At 40.9% G+C, this 14,345-nt stretch overlaps 1 protein-coding gene across 1 annotated transcript in view; it reads left to right on the top strand.

Moving 5' to 3' along the window:
- The window catches only part of SMIM20 (small integral membrane protein 20), a 211,906-nt gene that overhangs the window by 58,649 nt on the left and 138,912 nt on the right, over positions 1 to 14,345 (top strand). The gene's annotated exons all lie outside the window — the stretch shown is intronic.

Raw genomic sequence — 14,345 nt, 5'->3', positions numbered from 1 at the left:
CATAGAAAAAAAGATTGTTGCATTTGATTTCCATCCTGAGACACTTGTCACATTGCTTGTTACTTGGTGACAATAGTCATTTTAACTAGTTTTTGAGATCTTTATTTCTTGTCATTTAAAGTGTCTGGTGTGCTGTAGAGTTGTGTTTAATGTTTTGTTTAGTTTTAAACATTTCCTACACTTTTTTTCTATATTACGGACTCTGGAAAAGGACTGCTGCTTCTTTTGTCTTCTTTCATCTTTGTGAAAGAGCATTTACTATTGGAAGTAGTAGACGTCTGTCTTGTATCTATGATAATTTTATTTGTATTTGCATTGAAAGGCAAGCATGGACATTTCACATTACAGGTCTGTAACAAATATTTGATAAATGAAGTAAGTAAATATAGATTTGTCTTCTTTATAGAAAAGACATATGTTGGGAGCACCTGATTTAAAAAGTGGTCTCGAAGATCATGTCTTCAATTTTAGAGAGTCTGTCTCATTTCATAGCTCTTCCTCTTGGTCCCACCACAATTATTAGTAATAAAGAGGGTTATGATTGGGTTTCTGATCGTAATGAGTGTATTGTGTGTCTGAAATAAATATATATGCAAAAAAATTCATTTGAGAGGTGATTCTTTGCGTCCATGACTGGCGCTGTCCGCTTCTAGTGCCAGATGTGAACTTAATGACACACAGGATGTGCTAAGCCATTGTTAAGATAATTGTTCAGCACTACTCTAGTGCGAGACACTAAGTTATTTAACTCTTAGAGTGTTAACACAGTGCTCCATGCAGTATAGTATTTAGTCATTTTTTTTCTTTCTGTAATCTGATTGTGGTTTGTAGGGAAGCCAGGGCCTACCCTGGCACTCTATGGGTTGAGGAGTAACTAATAATGAATGGTGTGTGGGCCCATTGCAGAATTTTAATATTGATAGTAAAAGGAGATTGTGATTGGGTCTCGGATTTATAACCAATGCATGTCTTCAAGACATGGATGTCAAGAAATACACCTCTGAAGGTGAGATTGCTGAATAAGTGAATATTGATGTCCGTGTGAAGAAAGCATAACAAGTGAGTTGTGATCAGAGACATTATCATAATTCTTTTTAGTATATGGAGCTTTAACTGCCCTAGTGTAAGGATGCAAATAAGTTATTTGTGCTCAAAGGCACTGTCTAGAAGTGAAGTACATCTTCGATCCTGTTAAATGCTGTAGTATACTTTATGCAGTCTGAAGTGTTTTACAGCATTTAAAGCTTCTCAACTACTGTCAAGTGGTGGCTGCTGTTATGCTGAGCTCTGTAAATCTTAGTAACATTGAAAAGTGCTTAACAAAACTTTGTAAGAAATGTGTTTAACAAATTTGCCTTATTCCTTCATTTAGAACTTAGGAGTCCCAGGGCACTGCAGTAATAATGAAGTTCACTGAGCTTGGTGATTGTACTCTGTATGTGAGGAAAAAGGCAAGCTTGTTAACCGTACCTTTCTAGTGTATGACAGGTGTTTAGTTTGTTATGCACCTTTCAACACTGTTGTGCTGTAGTCTGCAGTCTCACACTAGATTATGAACAGCAGCTACTGATAGAACCTTGAAATGACTTTTAAAAGCAGTAATCCCTTTATACTGCCTCATGTAAAAGTGTGGCACTGTGAAGTTTATAGCATCTCCTAAAAGGTGCAGTTAGCACCGTCTGACAAGCAGCAACCAGAGACAAAGTGAGTTTATGTCCTTGGAAGATTAACACCCAGTGCTTTTTCATTTTTTTCTCCAGCACTTCTTGTAATTGGCACATTTACTATTAAAACTCCATGTTTGTTTGTCCTTCAGCTTTTCCTGGTTAGGGGCCGCCACAGCGGAACTCCGGTCCGCTAATGTTTGGCAGTAGGTTTTTACGGTGCCGAGTTACCAGCTTGATGCCCAACCTTCAACGAAGGCATGCCCATTCACACATGTCTTTCGGAATGCCACTCTACCACGGGGAGGACATGCAGACTCCACACAGAAGGCACTCCCCGCACACCAGCCAGCCGAAAATCTAACGGGAAACTGTGCCATATAATACAAAGAATTACGGTCATGCTTCTCTGAGGTTTATATGTTCTTCAAGGGGATGCCAAGAGCCGCACCAAGTTTTAATGTGCTGTCAAGGTGAATTTGTTGGCATCAGTTTTTCTGCCATGTATAACAGATTGGTTATGATTAGAGACCTGCTCATAATCCTCTCTTCATTTGTCTGTTGCCATCCCATTTAAGAAAACTAGACCTGGTATTCCAACTACACAGAAAAAGGGCTGCGTGCCATGTAAAACAGCATGCATATGCACAGACATTCTTACCATGGCCATGACTGTCTAAAAGGAAATCTTCCTTGTGTGTTGCATGTCATATACACTTAGTGCTGATGTTTAGTGCCTTCCTACACCCAGCATTCAAATGTTATTCAGTAAACCTGTTTTTGGATGTGGAAAGAAACCAGAGTACAGAGAAAGCCCATACAGACTCTCTAGGAGCTGATTAGTTTAGTAGAAATGCATTACACTTTTGATCTATGTATTGGTAAACAAAGAATATGATAAATAGAAAAAATAAAAGGAATTTTAATTTCTCTTTTCTAATGAGTGTTTTGGGACACTTTCTGCATTTTTATCGGAGTGAACCCAACCATAGCTTACAACTGATAGTGCAGTTGTTAAATTCAGAAACAAGGTTATGCTTAATTTGATGATGTAATCTCTGCAGTTACCTTTTGTGAATAAAGGTACAGTGGACTGCTCCTCTGAGTAGTAGTCCATTCCATGGTTTGCAGAGGTATCTGTGTAACAGTATGTGTTTACATGATCAAGGTTCAGACCCTAGTAATACTGACATGTTGGTATGGCACAGGTACCCATCTTCCAGTCGTAATCATAAACTGTGTCGACAGAGAGCTTCCCCAACCCCCATGGTATGCAACTCGCCAATATCTGTTTTCTGTACGGAATTCCTGCCTGCATGGTTTATATTTATTTGCTGGTGATCCAAAGTTTGTCTGTGTGTCTGCAGTTGTGGACCATGAAGTAAAATCAGTCGAAGGGGGCTTTCCTCCCCTCACAATTTCACAGTTTGAACATTTAGATGGTTTTGTCTCAGTAAGATGTAATGGAATCCACCTAGAGATTTGTTACTGTTGTGTTTGTCTAAAGGCCTTGTTTAATCAGTTGTTGGATTTTTGCATTTAGAGAGGTTTGCATCCTTGATGTGAAAGATTCTATGGTTAAATGTTTTTTGTGAAGGTCTTCATATTACTGGAACAGACAAATGATAATGAGCCAGTTATATTTGCTGAAGTCAAAATTACAATTTATGATCAGTTTGCAATTTGGCTATGTATTGTGAATCTTCCATTTTGAAGTAGTGTTTCACTAATGACTCCAAGATGTGTGCCATTTCAACTTCATATTCCAGTGAAATCTATTTGCATTATTGATTTTTTTTGTCTTTCCTATTGACTATGTTTAGAAATATTTTTGTAGTGCATTGTTTTTGTACTGCAAATCATTTTAGTACATCTTTTACATTTTAGTATATTTTTGTGTTCCTGTCTTTTACTAGTTGTGCTTCTACATTTATCTATACTCATGGTCATTCACTTTAGCTGTGATGAGAAATGTAATGTTATTCTCCAGGCATGTTGAAAAGAAAGTGTAGGAAAACTTAGACTGGCAAGAAAAATTTGCACACTGTTTTTTTCAACACAGCCTTTTCTTATAGATGCTAGAGGAACTATGTGGCATATGAAATCCTTCTTTTTGAGACCTTAATACAATTTAAATACAGAAACTTGTGTAGGAGTTCAGGAGAGCTTTGCAGTAAGCTATTAATCAGTATGAAGGTGTGAACTATGAAATTTCCTTCTTAAAAAATACTCTTTCAGACCTAAGGGTTGTTGCATAGAATATGCTAACCATTTATAATAATAATAAAGTCTGCATTCCTTTTAATTTATGTAGTCAGGAACTTGATAGTCATAAGTATGGTGGTCCCACCTTTTCAAGAAGACTACTTTTTAGATTCCTGTTTCAGCTAATGGAAAATTATCTTCACATTCAAAACATAAGTCTGGGAAAGCACCTGGGTTAGACTGTTTAATGACGACCCACATAAGAAAATTTCAGTATTTTGTTACTGCAAAGAATACTGGAAGAAACTAGGTAAGGATGGCTAAGTGAAGTCTGCTGTTGCTTCCTTTGTGACTTTTACAGCAGTATTGGTTTTGTATGAGACTTTTTAATCGTAGAATCAACTTTGAAAATATTTGAGCAGTATTGCTCAACTAGTTTGTTCAGCCTTATGAACAGAGGGTGGTTTCTATCTGTAGAATCTCTCCTGTGTTTTTCATGAAGTAAACTTTATGAAAGTAGTAAAAATGAAGCTACTGTTTACACACAGGTTGCTGAACTGTATAAATGAACACTTGACATGCCATTGCAGTTGCATGCTTAATGGGAGAGCAGAGAGTACTGCACTTGAGATTTTAGCAGAAGGGGTGTCTGATGCCTTTGCTTTTTATGAGAGAGTCAGAAGTATCCAATTTATGAGGCATACTCTAATTTTTCATTGTCATCAACAGTAGTTTAAATGACAAATTGGATAATTAAGGCACATCCGTCCATTCACATGCTGTTACTTAATTTTCTTTTTCCATGGACAGCTAAACTGCTTTCTTCACTTTCAGGATGCATTACTTACTCTTTTTAGTAAGCTGGGTCATCACTGCTGATGTTTTAGCCCATTGTTGAAAGAAGTATTACTGAAACCTGTTGCTGTCAAGGCCAATTGGACCTATTTAGCTCATTAGGGCCCCACTCCCATAGGGGGCCCCATTATTGGTCTGTGGCAGGATCATTATGTCTTGTGTGGCTTACAAGACTTGCCAAAGAAACATCACAACAGAGTGTGTGTGTGTGTGTGTGTGTGTGTGTGTGTGTGTGGGGGGGGGGGCAAATGAAAACTTAGCAAGTGGTTGGACTTGATTGGGGATGAGTTTTGTAAAAGCATTCTGATTTCTTCCCACTTGCCAAAACATGCTGCTTAATGGCTGCCATAAAGTTTCTCTGCATATAATCTTCACTCTTGCCTTTGTGCTGTGGTTGGAAGTTATCTGGAAGCATTAGTACACATACTGGTATGGCAGTAATTAAGTAAAAAGCAAAATAAATGTTCAGAAATAGTTACAAGTGTGGAGGTGGGTAAGCAATGTCATTACTGAGACCCGAGATGATGAAGAATATTATTAGTTATTCTGATGAAGTTCGGTTTTATGAATGCAATAATGCATTAGAATTAACTGGGCAAGGGACTTCAGCAGTTTAAGGGAGATGCAGGAGGTGATTGGTAACATATGAAAGAGGAAAGGGGTACTGTAATATCAGAATGTAACTGAATTTAGAAAATGGCCCGCCAACTCCCTGTAACTGTAAAGCTGATCCCCACTATCTGTCGTAAGGACTTTTTGTCATGCCAGCATACTGGGCATGGAGACGACAGCTGAGGACTGCAGTGAGTCAGAATATTTTACCAGGTTTCATGTTTCAATTGAGCTTACTTCATACTAGCTTGATATGCTTGCGTTTTGCTTAACAAAATAAAAGTTAAAGACTTCTATAATTTACAATAATAGCATATTTTCCTGATACCTAATTTTAAATTAATCTTCTGCCCAGGAAGCTATAGGGTGGAAAGGGGTTGGGTGGTAGTAGTGTGATCAGCTTGGGGGCCTCTCCACAATGGTCCATATTGGGCTCTCCAGTTACTAAGACCGGCTTGATTGCAGTGACACCAGTGGGAGGAAGAAGCGGTTTCCTTAATGTCACGTTGTTTTTAAAACAATGTGGGCAAAATTTTATCTGTAACATTTTAAATGTTGCGGTGTGGGCTAACATGCAGTAATGGTATTTCAGCTTGATGTATTTAGTTACACATGCTGCCACTTTTGACTCGTATTAGTGCTCATTAAAAAGAAAGTATTTTCAGTCTGTTGCTTTCAAATGTTTTGTGCACTACCCTGATGTTCATGTTTCACTGTTGCAGTCATCCGACTTGGATTATCTGCCTGCAGGTAGCCCTCAGTCGGCCCGAATACCAGCCTTGGGATTTTTGTGTCTGTTGCTGTCGCCTCTTCCATGACGTTGGGTCATCAAGGGTATAAAACAGGCAGCCGATGCCATTACATCAGTCTTTCTTGCTGAGAAGGAGCCCGAAACAGAAGCAGTTCGCAAGTGCCAGTCGGCCGCTACCTAACATTTTCGTGTTTTTCGAGTTTCAGACCTGAAAGCTAAGTACCCCATTGGGCATTCTTTTTTTCTTGCTCTAACCGATGTCAGAAAAAATTAACAATTGTCTTGCCTGTGGAAAGCAAATACCTCACAGAGATTTTCATTCTTACTGCGTCACCTGTTTAGCCCCAGACAATGACCTCCCTCGCTCTCAGTTTTGTCTTTAATGCCCGAACCATTCATCATCGGGCTATTTTTGTAGCTAAATTCTTTTGCTCGTTCTTCGTATTCCGAAATGGCTTCAGTAAGCCAACAGACTACCAATCTTCTGAAAAAGCACAAAGACAGACCGCATAGGTCAAAAACTGCAGACGAAACTTCCTCTAAGCTAGTCGCCAGTCCACCGGTACTCAGTGAGGCGCCTTTGCAGCCCCTGATGCCCGCTTCTACAGATTTGCAGGCCTCTGCAGAGACCCATTCGGAGTATGCCGCGAGATGCTTTTTCGACTATGGAACCTGCGGATGTCTCTAGCTTGGATGGGTCCGGAGCCTCTGTGCAAGCACCGGCTTCTGAGGGTGTGTTCTGACCTACCGATATTCATATTAAACCAACAACTTCATTTCCAACTAAAACTACTGAGTTTCTCAGGCCCAGAGTTCGCACTATGCCTAGAAAACTGTCCAAAGTGCATGCTCAAGCTCTCATGCCACAAAAACAAATGCTAAGAATGGCTGAGGACCTTTATTACTCTAATTAGGGGAAGCCAGCCTTCCCCTGCCAAAAGGCAAAGAATTGAATTTCCTTCTGATTCTACAGACTAGGAGTCTGATGACTCTTGACACTTCTAAGTGCCAGGACATACCCTTATCTACCTATGAGGACTCTTATACAGAGGAATCCATTCCCTCTGCCTCCTCTCCAGAGGATTTTTCTTTTGGTGAAACCTTGCATACAAGAGAGCATTTCTGCTGGGAATACCAGGACTGTCAGTCCAAAAAGAGATTGGGAATTTTTAGATTTGCCTCAGCATAGGCCTCTAGCTATACCCCCTGTCCTGTATATTGTAGATTGTCTTCTTGGTGTCCAGTCTTACTCCTGACACGTTACTACCACCACCAGCTCCTAGAAAACCTGACTGGTACTACAAGAGTACCTGACTCTCACAAATTTCTCTCTAAGAATCCTACTGCGGATCCAGAGACCATTGCATTCTGCAAACCAAGTTAGTAAACATACTTTGTAGTGTGGGTTTGATGCCTTAGAAGCGTCTTGCAGGGCTGCTGTCACTGGGTCTGTACTGAGAAGGCATGCTTGGCTAAAGGAACAAGTCTTGCCTGACCATGTCAAAGCAAAATTACTAAATGCTCCATTAAATCAGGAGCGTTTGTTTGGCACAAAAGCAGAAGAAGTTCTTAAAAAGATGGACAAAAAAAGCTAAATCTATGCAAACCGTCAAAGATTTCTTACAGGTGCAGCCACCTAGATTCAGTAGGCATTGGCCTTCAAAAAACTGGTCCCTTCCAGTCCCTCTCAAGCCTTCGGAGTCCAAACCCAGGGGAAACAGACCACCAAGACTACAGTCTCAGGGTATGCAGAGATCTAAACAATGGAGTATTTCCACCTCAAAACCAGGGAGTGGTAAGCCACCCCCACATGGAAAAGGTCACAATGACTTTCCAATTATCCTTTCCAGCCATGCCCAAGTACTTGCGCCCCTAGGAGGAAAACTCGCCCTTCATGCAAAAAAACTGGATGTCCATTACTCAGGACCTTTGGGTTCTAAACATTGTATCCCAGGGATGCAAATTCTACTTCCACTCACTGCCAACTCCAAGCTGGTTGCCAGACCTTCCTCCAAACCAGTGGGCAGCGGCTCAAAAGCAAGTACTTTCCCTTCTCCGTATCAGGGCTATTCAACCTGTTCCAGTAGAACAAAGGGGACAGGGTTTCTACTCCAGACTGTTCCTGGTGCCCAGAAAATAGGGCTCTTGGCGCCCTTTCCTGGATCTATCAATTCTCAACTCTTTTCTGGTGGTCCCAAAATTCAAAATGCTTACACTGCAACAGCTTCTTCCTATGCTAGCCAAAGATGCCTAGTTAGTCACCCTAGACTTAAAATAAGCTTATCTGCACATCCCTGTAAGGGCGTCTTGCAGGAAATAGCTGCGTTTCAGGGCAGGCTCTATGCACCATCAGTTCTCTGCACTTCCCTTTGGCTTATCTACTGCCCCCAGAGTATTCACAAAATGCCTGGCTCCAGCCATTGCATATTGCAGGCAGAGAAATATTCACATCTACCCATACTTGGATGATTGTCTGATTCAGGCGGACAGTCAGGAATTTCTACTTCAGCACCTGGCATTTGTAAAAGGACTTCTGTCTTCACTGGGATACACCATCAACGAAAAGAAATCACAACTGGTGCCCAGCCAACAAATTGTATTCCTGGGAGCAAGCTTGAACACAACTTCCCAGATGGCATTCCTCACTCCAGAATTGCAGGTCCATTTGACAAACTGTTTCAAACTAATGGCCAACAAAACCTAGCTATCTGCAAGGAAAATACTGCAAGCCCTAGGGTTCATGGCCTCGTGAATTCTGTTAATTCCATATGCAAGACTGCATATGAGGAAACTTCAGTGGTAAAGTGTCTGGTGTCCACATTCTCAGGACCTGGAAACAGTGATTCCTATCATACCTTGTCTAAGGGCAGAGTTCCTTTGGGCAGAAGCATGCAACCACAACAAAGTACTTCCTTTCACTCAACCCCTTGCCGCCCAAACCCTGGGGGGGGGGGCTCACATGGCAGGCAAATGGAGCCCAGAACAAATTCCCCTGCATATCAATTTAAAAAGAGATGCTAGATGTACAGAATGCTCTGACAGTCTTCAAATACCTTATCCTTCCAGGACAGCTCCTGATAAAAACAGACAACACCACAGTTATGTGGTACATAAGCAGGGCAGAACTCATTCTTACCCACTCTGCAGGATAGCTGTGGCTCTGTGGAACACAGCCTTGAGTATCCACATGCACCTACAATTCCTGCCAGGCAAGCAAAATTCACTGGCAGACAACTTGAGCAGAAATATACTGGACCCTCACGAGTGGAAATTTGGATCCCAACTCATTCAAACTTCTAACCTAGAGGTAGACCTTTTTACCTCCCCCCAAAACCACCAATTGAGCAAATTTTGCACCAGGAAACCTCAGCAGAGCCCGGAAGGTGGACACCCTATCCTTTACATGGGAAAACCTCTCAATTTATGCCTTTCCTCCTCTGGCCTTCCTCTCAAAAGGTACTACTCAAGATCAAACAGGACAGGCTAAGGGCAATCCTTATTGCACCAAACTGGCCACGTCGGCACTGGTACCCACTTTGCAGTCTGACAGCAGTGCCACCCTGGTACCTACATCACACACCTTCCCTGCTGTCTCAGCAGGAGGGACAGATTTTGCATCCACCGCTGCAAACCCTAAACCTTGCAGCCTGGCTTATTCCCTAAATGCACCACCAGCATCCTTCAGCAAACAGGTGCTGGACATCCTCCTTGAGGCCAGAAGGCCTAGTACTAGGAAATCCTATGCTGAAAAGTTAGAAAAGATTGTTCTTAGTCTGTCTCAAGGAAAGGACACAGCTGTGTCCAACTTGCCTCAAATCCTTGATTACCTAGCAGAGCTGCTCCACAGAGGCCTATCCTAGGTTCATAGACTAGTACCAGGCTAACTGCCCTTGTGAGCCATTTTAAGCCTAGCCAGTTATCCCTTGTGAGACTCAAACCCTGCACCTTGTGTTTGTAAGGCAAACACCTTAACCATTAGGCCAACCTCCCAACCACCAATCCTTCTCATCCATTAAGATTCATGTTTCTGCCATCTCAGCTCATTATTAATACTGAGCCCCCTCTCTTTTCTCACCCTCTCATCAAACAGTTCCTGGGAGGAGCTAACAATTTAAGGCCCCCTAGGAGAGCTCCCACCCCGACCTGGGATCTTAACTTTGTACTAGAGAAGCTCACCCCCCCCCCCTTTTTGAACCTGCTGCTTCAGCAGAGTTAAAATTCCTCTCTTGGAAAACAGCCTTACTTCTAGCTATTACTTCAGCATGGAGAGTGTGGTATCCAGTGTGGCTTTAACCCAATCAATCCATTTGCCAACCCTTTTCCCTAATCCTCAGAATAAAGGGGAAAGGATCCTGTACTCCTTGCACATGCACAGACAGCTCAAGTTCTACCTTGACAGGACTAAGCCTTTCAGAAAATCTGACCAGCTGCTAGTCAGCTTTGCTACAGAGGCAGAGGGCTAGGCCATTTCAAAGCAAACTATTTCCAAATGGATAGCACACTGCATCCATTTCTGCTACAAGCACCATGGAAAACCTACCCCTCTGGGGATCGGAACTCATTCCACTAGAGCTACTTCAGCCTCTACAGCATTTCTCAGGGGAGTCCCTACCAGGGACATCCTGGAAGCTGAAACCTGGAGTTCTGTACACAACTTCACCAAGCATTACCACTTACCTATTTAAATCCAGAGCTGGATTTGATACAGCAGTCTTACAAGCCTGCTAGCCAGCCCTAACACTTCTTGACTGCCTCCACCCTCCCTCAACTTTGGGAATCAACCCAAGTGTGATGACTGCAACAGTGAAACACGAAGAACATAGTACAGTTGTGTACACTTGCCATAAATGTAGATGTTCCAGTGTATTCACTGTTGCAGTCCTGGTTTCCCTCCCTCCATCCCCCTGGCTTTCTATATCCTTTCTACCTATCTTCTTTATGGCTATCTTTTATGGTAGGGGTATTTACTTTTTACTGGAGGTGTTCCACACAAAGTAATAGCTTCCCATTTTGGGGGCTCCTGACATCTGGGGCAAGAAAAACTAATGTAATGGCTTCTGCTACATGTATTCTACCCCTGACGACCTGACATCCTGGAAGACGTGACCGCAACCGACGCATAAATCCCAAAACTCTGGTATTCGGGCCGACTGAGGGCTACCTGCAGGCAGATGACCCAAGTGTGATGGCTGCAACAGTGAATGCACTCTTAACATCTACATTTATGGTAAGTGTACACAACTGTACTTTCCTGTTAAAAAGCCACATCTATTAACAGGTCGGTGATGAGTCTATGGCTGCTGTTGCCATGGCCCCACTTACATCCACTTTCGGCATACTTGAAGTTGCACAAGTTCACATTTACAAAAATTATACTTCACATATATTGCAATATATCAAATAACCTAAGCAATGAAATTGTTCAGTTCCTTCCCTTATTATTTATTTATTTTTTAAATAAACATCTTTATTAAACCATCACTTACGACATAGGCAGTCATACATTTATATAAATGAAAAAAACCACACCAATGCAATTCTAGTTGCAAGCATTTTACATCACAAACCTGACACACTCCCAATTGTAAAATTATACATCACTTATCTACCCAGTCATTTTCAGTCAAACGTTACATAGTTCATTTAAGTCCTGCCTTCTTTAAAACCTATTTTCTCCTCTGTATGTATTGTTCCCACAATTCCAATTTTTTCCTGTGTAGTTTGCTGCTGCTCTTTTCCAAAAATCCAAATTTCAGTTGTTTTATCTCTATTTCTAGTCTAGTTGGTTTAGATTTTGGTTTCCATTTTCTAGTAATTGCTTTTTTGGCAGCCAGCATAATTGGACACAAGGCCTTACCATGTCTAGGCAATTCTGATTCTGCATCATTAGCTCAGGAAAAATCATATCCCTCATCACACCAGTCTGCAACAGTGTATCCCGCAGGGAAACCTCGAAGTACACCAACTCGTCTCACTCCCAGAAAATGTTCCAAATTACCTCTTTTTCTTCCCTGTCACACCTCAGACATTTGCTGTCTTCCGGAGGAAAAATTCTCCTGAGTCTACTTGGGATATAAAAATATCTAAACATTTCCAAGCAAAAATCCTAAATCTTCTAGATTTTTTTGCATATTTGGAAGAGCTATATATATTCTCCCATTGCTTTCTTTGTGAATTGCTTATCCAGTCTCTTTCCAATCATTTCTTAACCTCCTCTGATTCTTATAGTTATCATGCAATATTTTATATGCTGTATTAATTACTTTTTTAATGGCAGCTTCTGTAATAGATTCTACTAAAAACTCTACCAGTGCTGGTCTTTTGTTTAGGACCCCCTATTTCTTTCTCTTTGCCTATACTCTTGTATTGATCCTTGCTGGGGAAAGCAATCTCTAAGCTGCAGGTGGGCATCTTCCCATTCTATCAGTTATTTGCTTCCAGTACCTTGGTTCCTTTGCCGGTTTTCTCCAATAAATTCCAGCCCCCTCTTGCTTATTGTGTATATCCCTAATTACAGTCATCCCTGTCAGCAGAATCTCCTTTCTCCATTCCCATGTTGGCTTAATTCTTAGGATACTTTGTACTTAGAATATTCTGTGATTATTGTTCTCCTTAAAGGCCTGCAGCCAGAATCCCAGTCTCTCCTTGTTTCTTTCTCCCTGTTTCATCATCATCCCTTTCCACTTTGAATTATAGTTTTCTGCTTGTGCTATGTGTAGGAGCCTTAACTGTGTAGCTTTGAAATACCCATTCAAATCGAGTAATCCAAATCCGCCCAGTTCTACTGGAAGAATCAGCTTGTACCACTTTTTACTTTTGCCATCTTCCCCACTTCCCCACTCAGATAAAGTTATTCAGCTCTTTATTAATTGCTATCCACAACTTCTCCTCTGGTTAATAAAAATATGCCTGACCCATGTGTAAGGCTAATGGGATTAAAAACATTTTTAACTGCTTGTATCTTGCTGTCTATATAACAAAGCTTCCATTTTCTCAGTTTTTGTATTATCTTTCGTTTAGTCTCTTTAAACATATCCTCAGCTGTCACACCAGAGTCATTTTAAACCATATTCCTAAATACTTATTTTTAAGATGTCCTAATAAATCTGGATATTACTGAACCAATTCATATGTGGGTACATAATTTACTGCTATTGCTTATGTTTTAGCTTCATTAATTTTGTATCCTGAAAAAAAACTTGAAACTGTCTCAAAATTTTCTACAACACTGTAACGTCTTTCTATTTTTGTTGGGTATAAAATATCATCTGCAAACTTTTCTTGAATACCATACCAATTATATCCTTAGTTTGAGTCCCTTATTTTCTTTGCCAGTGGTTCTAAATATAGTGCAAATAAAGGAGAAAGAGGAAACCCCTGCCTGGTTCCTCTGCTCAAGCAGAAGTTATCAAAGGGGACCCCACCCACTTTAATTTTCACCTCCGATTCCTAATATAGCATCCTAATCAACCTTTTATTTTTTTCAGAAAATGTAAATGCTTCCATTGCCCTGATCCTAAAGTCCCAGCTTACTCTGTGAAATGCTTGCTCTGCATCAAGACCCACCAACAACAATGGTATTTTTGGATCATCAGTGTGCTGTTAATGTCAAATGTTTGCCTCTCCCCCACAAAACCACATTGATCCATGTCTATCAATTTTGGCATTTAGTTTTGCCATTCTCTTAGCCATTATAGACATGAACACTTAATCAATCATTAGTACTGAAATGGGTCTATATGAAGCTGGATCTGATGGATCTTTACCCTCTTTAGGTATTACAGCTACCACTACTTTCTTCCAGGATGTTGGTACTTCTCCTCTTACACTGGTGGTAAACAAAACATTCTTGATCTTCCTTTTATCAGTTTTCCCTCCTAGCTTTCAGATATCCACGGGAATGCCATCTATTCCAATGGACTTTCTTGTAGATGTTTTCTCTCATCTCCTCCTATCCTAGCTGTCATCTTCCTCCAGCCTTGGCATATTTAATTCATCAATAAACATTTCCATTTGTATCTTTTCTTGATTTCCATATTTCTCTCTGCTTTATACAAACTTCCATAGAATTTCTGAAATGTCTCCACTACCTCTATAGGATCTCTTGCCTTCCTTATAGGCTCCCTAAGCTTGGCAACAGCAGTTTTCTTTCTGTTGCCTGAGTCATTATGCTAAACGTTTTTCTTCTTCCCTATACCAACCTAGCAAAACCCCAATACTTTCCAGTCTCATTACACCTTACACTAACCTGAGACATC

Source organism: Protopterus annectens, chromosome 2.part1, assembly GCF_019279795.1.
Source record: "Protopterus annectens isolate FY-2018-M chromosome 2.part1, PAN1.0, whole genome shotgun sequence".
Lineage (NCBI taxonomy): Eukaryota > Metazoa > Chordata > Ceratodontiformes > Protopteridae > Protopterus > Protopterus annectens.
Note: the sequence above shows the minus strand (reverse complement) of the source record. Positions and strands in the feature narration are given on the sequence as shown.